This window comes from Perognathus longimembris, chromosome 28 (genome assembly GCF_023159225.1).
Source record: "Perognathus longimembris pacificus isolate PPM17 chromosome 28, ASM2315922v1, whole genome shotgun sequence".
Classification (NCBI taxonomy): domain Eukaryota; kingdom Metazoa; phylum Chordata; class Mammalia; order Rodentia; family Heteromyidae; genus Perognathus; species Perognathus longimembris.
The window spans coordinates 12,454,012-12,470,169 of NC_063188.1; the positions used below are offsets into that span (position 1 = coordinate 12,454,012).

The 16,158-nt window shown below is 41.6% G+C and overlaps 1 protein-coding gene across 1 annotated transcript in view; it reads right to left on the reverse strand.

Moving 5' to 3' along the window:
- Positions 1–16,158, reverse strand: part of Adgrg4 (adhesion G protein-coupled receptor G4) — a 114,451-nt gene that overhangs the window by 66,072 nt on the left and 32,221 nt on the right. The window lies entirely within an intron of this gene.

Below are 16,158 nucleotides of genomic sequence, written 5' to 3' on the forward strand. Positions count from 1 at the left end.
GACCAATCTGATGGCTTTATAACTATCAAAAGCCTCAGGAAATCCACCTCAGACTTCTTGCCATCACCATTGCTGGCTACCCATCCACCACACCATCTCCTCTCCACATCTTGTGGATGACTTCCTTCCCCTCTAAGTCTGGTAAGTGTCTATTCTACAAGCCATCTGTTCTCTGTCTCTCTAAACATGGTGCCATGCCACAGGGTTCCTATGCCTCCTTGGCCAGTCATTCTCTGTTTGGGGGATGCCTAAATTGGGGAATCTGACCCTCACTCTAAAAGAAGCACTATGGATGGATAGGATTACCTTCCATTGATAACTGCTAACACTTACCAGACTCCTCCCCTGTTACATTCTACAGGTCCATGTCCCTCTATGTCCTACAGGACTGGGCCCCTCTAAGTCCTATGGGACCACATCCTTCTAGGTTCTACAGAACTCCCCTTCTCCCCCCCCACCCCAACCACCACCACATCCTTGCCAGACCTCCTGCCAAGTTTCTGGTTCCTATGGGGTGCCACCAGTCATGACCAAGCCGGGACACTCCCTTGGGATTTCTCCTTCACTCTTCAGATATTCTCCTATTCAAGAGAAAATAGGGGGGCTGGGAATATGGCCTAGTGGCAAGAGTGCTTGCCTCCGACACATGAAGCTCTCGGTTCGATTCCCCAGCACCACATATATGGAAAACGGCCAGAAGGGGCACTGTGGCTCAGGTGGCAGAGTGCTAGCCTTGAGAGGGAAGAAGCCAGGGACAGTGCTCAGGCCCTGAGTCCAAGGCCCAGGACTGGCCAAAAAAAAAAAAAAAAAAAAACAGAGAGAGAGAGAGAGAGAAAATAGGCTAGAAAATCAGTCTCAATGGCCCCATATTTTGGCTTGTGTGGCACAGGCTGGGTCCTGGGGACACCCCCCCCCCTCTAAGATTCCCCCTGAAACACTAGCCATGCTGGGCTTGAAACCAAATCTAAAATCAAAACAAAAATAAACTGGTTAGAAATTTGGCCTTAGTACCAATTGGCTAATTGTAATCACTGACCTAAATATACTACTTTTGACCCCACAATATTGTGATATTTGGACAATTTCTTCCAATGGTCAGAGTTTCCATATATTCAGGTTTTCTTTGCCTGCCCTTCCCTGTCTCTCTAAGCAAACTCCCTCTCTCAACCTTCTCCTGTGCCTCCCAGTCATCTCCTCTAGAAAAGTAACTTTCCTTGTCTTTCTCAATCTCCCTCCCTCCCTCCCCCTTTCTTCTCCTTCTCTCTCTCTCTGTCTCTCTCTGTCTCTCTCTCTCTCCCTGTTGACTGGCAATCATTTAAAATTGTCTCTCTCTCTCTCTCTCTCTCTCTCTTTCCTTGAGAGTACCCACATTCTGTTAGTGTGCTCCTTCCTTTCTGCTTGGTTGTTCACTTGCTTGTTTATTTAATAAAGCTCTGCCAAGTTTTCTTACCATCATGACTTGTTCATAAATTTGCCATCTTGGCCAGATGGTGGGTTAAGGGTTTGGCCTTACCTCACCCTCACCCTTCCACCAAACTTACTACACCTCCACCCATTTAGAAGGCATTCAGTGATCAATTCTAATGGGCCTTGCTAACAAAGTTACTGCCTCTCTTCACAGGCCCTGGAAACTTGAGACTGACCATCTTATGTGCTTGTTAGCAAGGATGTCTAAACATATTCTGTTCTTGACCATCTAGGTCTTGGTTATCTGTAAGAAATTCTGTTCGTGGTTGGTGTTCCCTCTTTTTCTCACATTGATCACATGGTTCTATCATGCAATGGGCAAAAATGTGTTTTGCCATTGGAATTCCAGAAAACTTATGGTTAGTTTTCTTTTTTTTTTTTAAAAAAAACCTAAGTGTGCCTTAAAACTTGTTCACAGTGTGTGTGTGTGTGAGAGAGAGAGAGAGAGAGAGAGAAAGAGAGAGAGAGAACATGTTCAAAACAAACTCATTTTAATGCATAAAATCTGTTATCACGTATTATCATGGTGTAAAAAAAAAGTCTTTTCTACCAAACTAATGTGCATTAAAATGTATTTTGCCACTGGAATTCCAGAAAATTTATGGCCAATTTTCATTTTTTAAAAATCTTCCACATTCTCTGTGGTCTCACCTCCCACCTTTCCTATATAATTCAGCTCAAAGTAAATCCCTTCCTCTCCCCATTTCTCTTTTTCCTTCCCCTCTCTCTACACATACCTCCATCTGACGTGGGACAACAGTTCGCTCTCCCCCCAATAAACTCTTTTCTGCCTGAACCATGTGGTGGTTTCCTTTTGGCGAACCTTACAAAGTTAATTTGGGTTCACTGTTAGAAATCAAAGACAATTCTTTAAGGATGAGCTTTATGATTTCTTTTAATTTTTAAGAAAGATGAGTATCACAAGTACAATCAAGTCAACCTGATTACTGTTTTTCATAGGATGATTTTCTACTTTATATAGTATCTATATATTTCTTATAAAACTCTAGTTAGCTAATTAATAGTATATTCATTGCATAATATCTCCATGACAAACATAGGTACTCCTAGAAAAGATACACATGCTACAGTGGTACACTGATAAAGATGATTTTCTTTGGGAAAGGATCCAAGTACTTCAAAGATAAACCATCAAAACTCCTTGAAAAGAAGTAGAGAACTTGATTAATTCTCTATCTAGTTAAGAATATGAATTGTGCACTTTAAAAATCTTCCAAAAAAGCTCACTTTGGATTCAAATACATGCAGTTGCCTGATGCCAGGGACTTATACCTGTAATCCGAGCTCCTCAAGAGGCTGAGATCTGAGGATCACAGTTCAAAGCCAGCCTGGGCAGGAAAGTCTGTGAGACTCTTATCTCCAATTATCCACCAGCAACCTGAAATGGTGCTGTGACTCAAAATGGTAGAGAACCGGCCTTGAACAAAAGCGCTCAGGGACAGTGCCCAAGCACTGAGTTCAAGCCCCACAACAACAACAAAAAAATGCATGCAGTATTAGATCTGCCTTCGTCATTTGTTTATTATAAATTTGGACTCATTACCTAGTTTCTCTGTGCTTCAATATTCTCCTCTGTAATGTAAGAATTATAAAAACATACACTTTATAAAATTGTTGAGAAAAATGAGCTAATGAGTATCAAACACTAATCTTAGAGCCTAGGACACAAAAAAAACCCATTTGATTGATATAACCATCTTCTTTCTTCCTTCCTTTCTTTCAGGAAGGTTGCCTCTATTTCATAGTCCAAAGGAGCCTCAAATTTGCAGTCCTCCTGCCATGTGATGCGACTGGGGCATGCATCACTATGCCTGGCAAATGGTAATTTTTCTATTCATTTAAATACCATAGATGGAAAATGATTTTATATAGAACATTAGGATTAAAAATGCCTTGAACATCACTATTTACAAAAATATAAATTTTAAAAGGATATCACATTAGAAATAATAATAGAAGTTTTAATAATTTCCTTGCACTATAGCACATTGTCTGTACACACTATGCAATATGCTCCTTATTTTGATCACTAGAATCTAGCTTTATGCCCTCACAGCAGTCAATTAAATTTAATGATGACTGTGAACACTATTCTAAGTGTGATAAATGCAATGACTTGTAAGATGATTCTCTCAAAGACACCCTTATTGGAAAAATGTCATACTACCAAAATATTTTTAAACCAAAAGTAAAATACTTGTTATTTTCAATGGTATTTAGAAGTGGTGCCTCATCAAGGACAGTACTCAAGGAACCAATTATTTATTATTATTATTTTCTGAACTTCAAAAGTTGTACATGTCTGTCTAGTGCTTCTTGGTCAGAGTCACCCTTTCTGTCATTCTCCCTCATCTGATCTTTCCCTCCCCCCAGGCATTTTTCACATTTGTTGCATAAGTTGAATATTCTGGATGTATTTGTTCCTGGTTCCCTTTTCCATTTATCTCTCACCATTCCACAAACCCTCCTTATAATCTCATTTCATCTTTAAATGAAAATTTTAGAACAACATTGATTTTGGCACTGGTGGCTTATACCTGTAATTCTAGATGCTCAAGAGACAGATTTGAGGAAGATCACAGTTGCAAAGTTACCTGAGGCAAAAATGTTTGTAAGATCACATCTCAACAGAAAAATTTGGATGTGAGTTGATGGTCTTCAGCATAGATACAGCTGGGAATGTAAGTAGGAGCACTGTGGTCCAGGCCAACTCAGGCCAAAAAAGCAAGACTCAATCTCAAAAATAAGCAGATCAAAACTGACTGGAGTCATTGCCAAGCTGTAAAGTGTCTGCTTAGCAAATAAAGCCCTGAGTTCAAATCCTAGTACTGTCAATAAAATAGATGATGATGATGATGATGATGATGATGATGATGATGATGATGATAGTTACTAATAAAATAAACCATGGAATATAACCAGGTTCTAAGTATACCCAAACTGCACTGCACTGGCTCAGTGCAGTGAATGAACAAAAGTAGCATCAACTTAATAAGGAGGCTTTCTCTTAGAAGATGTACATCTTTTAGAAATTTAAGTTTTAGTAGAAAAGGGAAAGGAACATGGGAAATATGGAAGCAGTAAAAGGTAAAAAGTTAATCTAGCAAGGTGGTAATAGAGGTGTTTCTGTGTATTGACCACTTACTACAAGTCAAGCACAATGTTGCATGTTATCTCATTCAACCCATCTAACAAGCATATATGGTATATGCTACAGTTTATATCATTTTAAAGTTGAAGAAAGGGAGTATCTGAAACTTCACATGGTTTGCTCAGTTTTACTGTTGGAAGTCGAACTGTTTATCATCTGTGCTCTAAACCACTATACTATGTGCAAGAAAGAGTGTTGAGCAAAGTTATGAGCTGATGAAAAGGTAGTCTTGAGGAAAGTGGATGTCATAGTGTGTCCAGGTTGGGTAGACATGGAGGAAACTAAAGGCAACAGACTTTGAGAAACTAGTAGAGTCTCCTATCCTTACTTCCCTCCCATCGAGCTCTAGGCCAGCCCAACTGTCCACTGCTTCCATACCTACATTTGAATAATCCATCATTGCTGAATATAGTTAAGTCACAAAAGAGAAAATGTATTTTTTATAAACTTATGATCACCAACCTCAAATCAACATTTTCTGCTTCCTTGCCTCCTACTGATTTTCTCCAGTCATCTAATATCCCTATTTTGCAATAATACTTAAATATTCCTCATTCTCAAGTTCCATCCACATGTTTATCAGATAATCATGCTTCCTACTTCAAAGGGAAAAATATCAAAATTATTAGTTGAAATTTGACTGTGTCTTAGATTCTATCACCTCCTGCCATTTCAGACACTGTAGTTATCCTTTCCCTAGGGAATCTTTCCCTCTGGGTTTAAACACATTCAGTCTCTTGTAGGACTGAGTTCTAGTGACTGGAGCAGCAATCATGGAAGAAAGCATCATAGAAGAGGTTCCTCTGGGCATGAAGGTCGATATGGCATCCTCCATGCTAGGCAAAGAGGCATCATGGAATTGTGTAGGTGTCCATTATGTTTCCCTTGGTCTTGGGGCACTCACATCACATTGCAGCCACTTATCTGCCTTTTTCTTCCTTACCTCACCCAAAATTCCTATACAGTCTTCACTTCTCTGGTCATTTCTCCTCAACCTCATTTGCATACTCATTCTATTTTAGCTGGCCAAAGCCTTGTCATAGCCCCTCTTCTCTTGTCACTTTATAGTTTCTCCACATCCGCTGTTTGTTCCTTTCTATTTATTTATTTATTTATTTATTTATTGTATTTTACTTACATAGCTGCATAAAGGGATTTCAGTTCAACATGTCAGTTTGTAAGTATCTTGATCGGTGTCACCCCTTCCATCATTCTCCTCCAATCCCAATTCCACCCATGCCCTCAGTGTACCAGTTCCATGCTCACTCTATTTGCCTTTTCTCCTCCCCTTGACCTTACCCCCAAGTAGCACATGTGCCAGATTCCTGGTATTCATTTTGTTAAACTGAAAATTAGCTGTTTAAAGGAGGTGCATCATTAGAATTCTACCATTTCAATTTATATTCTACACAGATGAGTCTTGGAGTTCTATCTTCAGAGAAAATCTATATTTGGAGCTCTAAATTTCTAAAACAAATTGTTTACTTCACATAATCGTTTAGATCATTAGTATCTTAAATTCTACATAGTCAAACTTGAACTCATTATCTTCTCACAAATCTAAGACAACTTCTAATATTCCTTCACTGAATGGCATCGTTGAATTATACAAGTAAAACCCTCTCCATCTGCCCCCTCCATTCTCTCATTTACTTGCCAGAGTCAACCTGTGATCTCATCTTTTGGTTCTTATCAACTTAGTATTTGTTGACCCCATCAATTTTTCTAGCTCCCATCACTGACTACCTTTACCAAGCCACATCATTTATCACCTGGATTACTGCAGCACCTTCCTAACTGAACTATCTGTTTTAGATCTCCTCCAATCTGTTATATAAGCAAGCAGAATAATCTTTTTAATGTGAACATGGTCTGGCAACACACACACACACACACACACACACACACACACACACACTCAGATCCTTCTTGTAGCTTTTACATTTTTTATAGGATAAGAAGAAAAGGTTTTGTTTCCTTATTGTCAATGTGAAGTACAGAGGGGTTACAATTTAATACGTAAGGCAGCGAGAACATTTCTTATCCAACTTGAAAAGTTTTAAATAGGTTTATAAAGCTAAATATGATTTGATCCTTTATCCCACTGTAGTCACTTTTTTACTATCTTTCCTATCTTCTAAGCTTCACCCCAAGTCTTGCTACTCCACCACGCTTAACACGCTTTTTCTACCACAAGAACATTGCATATATTTTAGAGATGAGGCCTTTGTCCGTTGTATGGCCAGTAAAGATCTTCTCTCAGTCTGTGGGCTTTCTGTTTCTCTTGCGAGCTATGTCCTTTGCCCTGCAGAAGCTCTGCAGTTTGATGCAGTCCCATTTGTCCAACCTTGCTTTGATTTGTAGCCTTTCTGGGCTTTTAGTAAGGAAGCTTCATTGTGTGCCGACGAGCCCAAGTGTTTCTCCTACTCCTTCTTGTGGTGTTTTCAGAGTATCTGATTTTACTTCGATGTCTTTGATCCATTTGGAATTGATTTTGGTGCAGGGTGATATATAAGGATCTAGTTTTAGTTTGTTGCATGTGTTGAACCAGTTTTGCCAGCACCATTTGTTAAAGAGGCTATCTTTCTTCCAGACTATTGTTTTAGCTCCTTTATCAAAGATTAAGTAGGCATAGTTCTGTGGGTTCATTTCTGGGTCTTCAATTCTGTTCCATCGGTCTTCGGGCCTGTTCCGGTGCCAACACCAAGCTGTTTTTATTACAATAGCTTTATAATACAGCTTGAAGTTCGGTATTGTAATTCCTCCAGGATTGTTCTTTCTGCTTAGGATTTTTTTTGCTATTCTAGGTCTTTTATTGTTCCATATGAATTTCTGGATTGCTTCCTTCATTTCATTAAAAAGTGGTGTTGGGGGTTGGGGATATGGCCTAGTGGCAAGAGTGCTTCCCTCCTATACACGAAGCCCTCGGTTCGATTCCCCAGCACCACATATATAGAAAATGGCCAGAAGTGGTGCTGTGGCTCAAGTGGCAGAGTGCTAGCCTTGAGCAAAAAGAACCCAGGGACAGTGCTCAGGTCCTGAGTCCAAGGCCCAGAACTGGCAAAAAAAAATGGTGGTGGAATATTAATGGGTATTGCATTGAATTTGTAGATAGCCTTTGGCAATAATTGCCATTTTGATTATATTAATCCTCCCAATCCAGGAGCATGGGCGTTTTTTCCATTTCCTTAGTTCTGCCTTAATTTCATTTTACATGTTTTTAAAGTTCTCATCATAGAGGTCTTCCACTTCTTTGGTTAAGGTTATTCCTAGGTATTTTATGTTGTTTGAGGCTACTGCAAAAGGAGTTACTTTCCTGATTTCAGCCTCGGTCTTCGGGTCGTTAGCATAGAGAAAGGCCGTTGATTTTTGTGGGTTTATTTTATATCCTGCAACTTTGCCAAAGTTTTGGATCAGCTCTAGTAGCTTGGGAGTAGAGTCTATGGGGTTCTTTAGGTATAGGATCATGTCATCTGTGAAGAGAGAAAGTTTAACTTCATCTTTTCCTATTTGGATCCCCTTTATATTTTCTTCTTGCCTAATTGTTCTGGCTAGGAATTCTAGTACTATGTTGAAGAGAAGGGGAGAGAGCGGACATCCCTGTCTTGTTCCTGATTTTAATGGGAATGGCTTTAGTTTTTCACCATTTAGAGTTATGCTTGCTGTTGGTTTGTCATAAACTGCCTTGATTATATTCAGGAATGTTCCCTGGAATCCCATTTTTTCCAGGGCTTTTAGCATAAATGGATGCTGTATTTTATCGAACGCTTTTTCCACATCGAGTGATATAACCATGTGGTTCTTTGCCTTGCTCCGGTTGATGTGGTGGATTACATTAATTGACTTGCATATATTAAACCAACTTTGCATCCCTGGGATGAATCCAGTTTGATCGTGGTGTATGATTTTTTTGATGACCTGTTGAAGTCAATTGGCCAGAATTTTGTTGAGAATTTTTGCATCTATGTTCATCAGGGAGATCGGTCTGTAGTCCTCTTTCCGTGATGAGTCTCTGCCTGGTTTTGGGATGAGGGTTATACTGGCTTCATAGAATGCAGAACTAAAAAAATTACCTTCCTGCAAAACAAAACCGCAAAGAACCAATAGCCCCCTCATCAAGTGGGCTAAAGACTTACAAAGAGACTTCTCTGATGAGGAAATGAGAATGGCCAAGAGACATATGAAAAAGTGCTCTACATCACTGGCCATGAAAGAAATGCAAATCAAAACAACATTGGGATTCCATCTCACCCCAGTAAGAATGCCCTATATCAAGAAAACTAACGAACACCCCATCAAGAACCCAGCAAAACCAGTAGCCAGAAGCAGTGGAGAAACACAGGAAAACAAAAAGGAGCAAAAAAGAAGAGCCGAAAACCTACACGGAGCCGGAGAATCTACGGGGCACCCTCCCCCCACCAGCCGACCCTGGCCCGAACAGGGCCAGGCTGGGAAAGGGGACCCAGCGATGGGCAGACCGACTGCCAGGAGCGCAGAGTCCTGACAGCGGGACTCCACAGACACCAGGGAGAGTGCGGACCAAGACACACGGGGACAGTGGCGACGGGAAGTTTGAGTCCACACCGGGAATGGTCTTTAGCAGCTGGGGAACCCAGTGGTACAGAACAGGAGAGCCGGGGACACCACCACGACCTTTCGCCACCCCCGAAGGACCAACGGCTGGGCGGGACACACACATAATCCAGCATCAGTGAGTACCCCATTATCCCCTCCCCCAATAGGAGACCAGCTATCAGAGACCCAAACCCTACAAAGAAGCTAGATCTCCCTCCCTCCACCTCCCCACCCCGAGGGAACAAAGAACCCCCAAATCAGGCAGGAAGCTCCCATCAGGCGCTGGGAAGTCAGTTTAGCAGGGGAAGGGCGGAGCAGCCCCAAGGCCACACAGGATCCTGAACCGGCCGAATCGGCCCTGCCCCCTTCCCAACAGGGTCCCGGGGACGGCCGGCAGTGCAAGCCCCACTCGAGGCGCCTGGACCTTGTGGACCTTTACAACTAAAATCACAGGCGCTGGTGGGCAATACCAGCACAGCAGGGACACCTGGGCCTGATCACGCGCCCCCCTCGCAGTAGAGGTGAGGTCTGAGGGCGCTAACCTGCACCTGGACAGTTGATCCCACTGGGCCCCACACATACGGCCCCCCACAGAGGACTCGTGGGAGGGCGCAAGCAAAACCCAACAACCCAGGGCTCGCTCTGGTAGGCGTACCCCGCTTGGGTGGACGGGCCGCAGGGGCAGTGCCCGTGGTAGTGGGTGCACAGCACACAGGTGGGCGGGGCCCCCGGCGACAGCACCCGCTCTGGTAGGCGTACTCCGCTCAGGTGGGCGGGACCACAGCGGGAGCGCCCGCTCTGGTATGCATGCCTACACAGGAGGGCAGAGCTCTCCATTGGCCCGTGCCCACTCAGTTAGGCGCATTTCGCACAAGTGGGTGGGCCGCACCCCAACAACACCGGCCCCGGAGCAGTCCACACAGGAAGACGAACTGCCTGAGAGGTGAACTCCTCTGACCAAGATAGAGTGGAAAAACGAACCAAAGAAGAGATAAGCCTCCACGCCATGCTGAATCAGCGACCAGCAAACCCCCCACCAGGGGCACGCTAGGGTCAGCACAGCACAGCGGCAGGACACAGAACCTACCGGCCCCCAAGTGCAGGGAGAGTGACCACCTCAGCAACAACTGAGAAGGTCACACTCACCCATTGGGAAGAAAGGTTCAAAGCCAAACCCAAACCCAGAGCCAGGACACCAGGACACAAGGCTCCCACCGGCGGACCAGCACAAAACCAAACCAGGGAAGCCACCCACAGATCTCCAGATGCGAAAATCACAAAGAAATATAACACAGTTCATCAAAGGGCAAGCCAACTCGCCAGCTCCAAAGAGCAGCACGACTGAAGAAGAGATGGAGAATAAAAAAGCAACTGAGGCCATGTTAACAGAAATGATGGAAAGTGTCAGAAACAAAATCAGAAAACAATTCCAGGAGTTTAGAGGGGAAGTCTTCAAGGACATCCAGGAAGCCAAGAAAGAAATGGAAGCAAAAATGGATACAATGCAAACCTCCATTAAAGAAGACCTTAACATCCTGAGAAATGAAATGCATGAAAAAATAGATTTAAAATACAACTCTTTAAAGGAAGAAATTTCCACGATCAGAGCTGATCTGAAAACCATAAATAGCTCTCTGACATCCATAAACTCCGCAATTGAATCCACAGCACAAAGAATTGACCATATGGAATCCAGAATCTCTCGCTTGGACAATGAAGCAGCCGACAACAACCAGAAAATTACCACACTCCAAGAAACAGTGAAGCTTCAGGGAAGACTAATCCAGGAACTAATGGACAAAGACAAGAGATATAATCTGCGCATAATTGGAATAGAAGAAGGAGCCAAATACCAGAGCAGAGGGCTTCATCATATTTTCAATAAAGTTATTGCAGAAAACTTCCCCAATCTCAAAAGGGACCCCATCCAGGTAACTGAAGCCTATAGGACACCTGGCAGGCCAGACCCCAGAAAAGCCACCCCAAGGCACATAATATTCAAGACTTCAGATCTCAATAAAGAGCAAATTCTGAATGCAGCCAAAGTGAAGAAAGAAATTTTCTACAATGGGAAGAGGATCCGAATAACAGCAGACCTCTCCACAAAAACCTACCAAGCAAGAAGTGAGTGGAAGAACACCATCCAAGTTCTACAGGCAAACAATATGCAACCTAAGATTAAATATCCAGTGAAATTGGAGTTCACATTCAAAGGGAAAACCAGATCTTTCCATACCAAAGAGGATCTAAAGGAGTATGTGACTAAAAAAACAGCCCTACAGCGAATTCTAAGAGGGGAATCCCACCCAACATAGATCGTACAGGACACAAAGACAGAAACAGAAAGAAACTACAATAGCCAGAGCCCAACAGAAAGAGCAGCTCACTAAAGACAAGAGGAAAAAAAAGAGGAAAAAACAGCCCAACAAGAAAATGGAAGGAGAAAAAACATTCTTATCCTTGATCTCTTTGAATATAAATGGTTTAAACTCTCCGATAAAGAGGAGCAGACTAGCAGAATGGATCCGCAAACAAAAAGTTGGCATCTGTTGTCTACAAGAGACCCACCTTACAGCAAGGGACAAACACAGGCTCTGAATGAAAGGTTGGAGCAAGATCTTCCAAGCAAACGCACCTACCAAAACGGCAGGTATAGCCATCCTGATCTCAGACAAGCTGGACATTTCATTAAAATCAACTCAAAAAGACAAAGAAGGACACTACATATTAATACAAGGAAAAATCCAGAATCAAGACATCATGGTGATAAATGTATACCCACCGAACAAAAGAGGCCCTACATATGTCAAGCAAATTCTCACAGAATTACAGAACAAGATAGACGCAAACACAATCATAGTGGGTGACTTTAATACCTCACTCTCTCCAAGAGACAGATCCAACACCCAGAGGATCAGCAAGGGAGCTGAGGACCTAAGTAACACCATATCCCAAATGGATCTGACAGATCTATACAGAATCTTCCACCCTACAGAGACCCAATACACCTTCTTCTCAGCAGCCCATGGATCATACTCCAAAATAGACCATGTCATAGTCCACACAAAGAACCTCAGAAAATACAAAAGTATTGACATCATCCCATCTGATCACAGTGGATTAAAGGTAACCTTCAATAACAACAGTTACCACAGAGGCTATACACATTCTTGGAGGCTAAACTCCACACTGTTATCCAACACGGGCCACAGACCAAATTAAAGATGAAATCAACGAATTCATAAGCCACAATGACAATGAAAATACATCACAAAGAAACCTATGGGACACAGCTAAGGCAGTACTGAGGGGCAAGATCATTGCCCTCAGCACTCACATTAAAAGAATGGAAGCAGGGCAGATGAATAAGCTCACGATGAAACTAAAACAACTGGAAAAACAAGAAATGACCGAATCTAAAGTGACTAGGAGGAGAGAGATCACAAAGATTAGAGATAAATCTGATTGATAATAGAAAGACCATTCAACAAATAAATAAGACTAAAAGCTGGTTCTTTGAGAAAATAAATAAAATTGAGAGACCCCTCGCAAGACTTACAAAAAAAAGAAGAGAAGAGACTCATATATGTAAAATCAGGGACTCCACCAAAAAAATTACAAGTACACACGATATTCAAACAATCATAAGGAGCTATTTCCAGAACCTCTAATCCCAAACTCATTGTATGAAGCTAATATCATACTCATTCCCAAACCAGGCAAAGACCCAACAAAAAAAGTGAACTACAGACCAATATCACTAATGAACACAGACGTGAACCTCCTCAATAAAATATTAGCTAACAGGATCCAGAAACTGATCAAGAAAATTATACATCATGACCAAGTAGGCTTCATCCCACAGTCACAAGGATGGTTCAACATCCGTAAATCAATCAACGTAATTCACCACATAAACAGAACTAAAATCAAGAACCACATTGTTATCTCAGTCGATGCCCAAAAAGCTTTTGACAAAATACAACATCCATACTTATTAAAAGCTTTAGAGAGAACAGGAATAGATGGAACATTCCTCAAAACAATCAAAGCCATATACAACAGACCAACTGCTAACATCATATTAAATGGAGAGAAACTAAAATCATTCCCCCTAAACTCAGGAACAAGACAAGGATGCCCATTCTCCCCACTTCTTTTCAACATAGTGCTGGAATCCCTAGCCATAGCAATAAGGCAAGAGGAGGACATCAAAGGATCCACATCGCCAAGGAAGAAATCAAGTTATCCCTATTTGCAGACGACATGATCTTATATCTGAAGGACCCAAAAAACTCAGTCCACAAACTCCTACACCTAATAAACCACTTTGGCAAAGTAGCACGATACAAAATTAATCCACAAAAGTCAGCAGCTTTTCTGTACACCAGCAATATACAAACAGAAAAGGAAATTATGGAAACAATTCCATTTACAGTAGCCAAAAAAAGAATAAAGTCCCTAGGGATCAACTTAACCAAGGACGTGACGGACCTATTTAATGAAAATTATAAAAATCTAATAAGGGAAATCAAAGAAGACACAAGGAGATGGAAAGGCCTCCCATGCTCATGGGTAGGCAGAATCAATATAGTGAAAATGGCCATATTGCCCAAATTGTTATACAAATTCAATGCAATCCCCATCAAAATCCCAGCTATATTCTTCACTGAAATAGAGAAAGCAATCCATAAATTCATATGGAACAGCAAAAGACCTAGAATAGCCAAAGCAATTCTAGGCAAAAAAAGCAGTGCAGGAGGTATCACAATACCAGACTTCAAGCTCTACTACAGGGCCATCATAACAAAAACAGCCTGGTATTGGTATAAAAACAGATCGGAAGACCAATGGATTAGAATTGAAGATCCAGAAATAAAAGCGCACTCTTACAGTCAGCTGATATTCGACAAAGGAGCTAAAGACATAAATGGAATAAACAGAGCCGCTTCAACTACTGGTGCTGGGAGAACTGGGCAGCCACATGCAGAAAACTCAAAGTAGACCCAAGCCTATCACCATGCAGCAAGATCAACTCAAATTGGATCAAGGACCTCAATATCAGACCTGAATCCTTGAAACTACTGAAGGACAGAGTAGGAAAGATGCTAGAACTTATAGTCACAGGAAGGAACTTCCTGAATAGAGTCCCAGGGGCACAACAAATAGGGGAGAGACTCGACAAATGGGACTACTACAAATTAAAAAGTTTCTGCACAGCTAAGGACATAGCCACCAAAACATAAAGACAACCAACCATATGGAAAAGGGTCTTTACCAGCACAGCAACAGACAAAGGCCTAATATCTGTCATCTACAGAGAACTCAAAAAACTAAGCCCCTCCAAGCCCAATAAACCAATTAGGAAATGGGCAGAGGAGCTAAAGAGAGACTTCACAAGAGAAGAAATAAAAATGGCAAAGAAACATATGAGGAAATGTTCAACATTCCTGATAGTAAAGGAAATGCAAATAAAAACAACCCTGAGATACCACCTCACCCCAGTTAGAATGGCCTATACTCTGAACTCAGGCAACAACAAATGCTGGAGGGGGTGCGGGGAAAGAGGAATCCTTCTCCATTGTTGGTGGGAGTGCAAATTAGTATAACCACTGTGGAGAACAGTATGGAGGTTTCTCAAAAAGCTCAATATAGACCTACCCTATGACCCAGCCATACCACTCCTAGGCATCTGTCCTAAACAGCAAGTCCCAAGATATCAAAAAGACATTTGTACTTCCATGTTTATTGCGGCACAATTCACAATAGCCAAAATATGGAAACAACCCAGATGCCCTTCCACAGATGAATGGATCAAAAAAATATGGTACCTATACACAATGGAATACTACATAGCGATTAGGAATGGTGAAATATTGTTATTTGCAGGGAAATGGTCAGAACTCGAACAAATAATGTTGAGCGAGACAAGCCTAGAACACAGAAAACAAAGGGGCATTATCTCCCTGATATATGACTGTTAAGAATGGGAGATGGAGAGACAGTAGAGACCAAGTCTGTGAAACCAAAAACTGCTTGTCAAATGGTATTTCCCACAGGATTGGGGCAGTGACCCAACAGTATGTAACTAAAACCAAACAACTACTCAACATATAAAGGTCAAAAATTGACCTCTCAGTGGAATACAATAGCTCAAAATCTATGTATGTACGTTCATATAAGACTACTGTCAACATATTGTCTAATATCGACATTACATTTAAAGCCCTACGTGAATTTTCTTGTGCTTGGCCACGTGGCTACTGTATATGTTCTTGATACATTGTATATTGTATATATGTCTATCTGAAGGGAAAGAAAAACAGGGCGAAAGATATCACAAAAAATGTACACAGTGCCCTACTATGTAACTGTACCCTTTTTGCACAACACCTTGTCAAAAAAAATTGTGTTCAATTAATAAATAAATTAAATTTAGAAAAGAAAACAATCAAAATTATCTTTAAAAAAAACTACTTGAATTAATAAATGAAAAAAAAGTAACAATAACAATTGTTGGAGGGGATGTGGCCAAAAGGGAACCCTACTTCATTGTTGGTGGGAATGTAAACTGGTTCAGCCACTCTGGCAAGCAGTATGGAGATTCCTCAGAAGGCCCAATATAGAACTCCCCTATGACCCAGCAGCCCCACTTTTGGGTATCTATCCAAAAGACCACAAACAAAATCACAGTAACGCCACCAGCACAACAATGTTCACCACAGCGCAATTTGTCATAGCTAGAATCTGGAACCAACCCAGATGCCCCTCAGTAGACGAATGGATCAGGAAAATGTGGTACATATGCACAATGGAATTTTATGCCTCTATCAGAAAGAATGACATTGCCCCAGTTGTAAGGAAATGGAAGGACTTGGAAAAAATTATACTAAGTGAAGTGAGCCAGACCCAAGGAAACATGGACTCTATGGTCTCCCTTATTG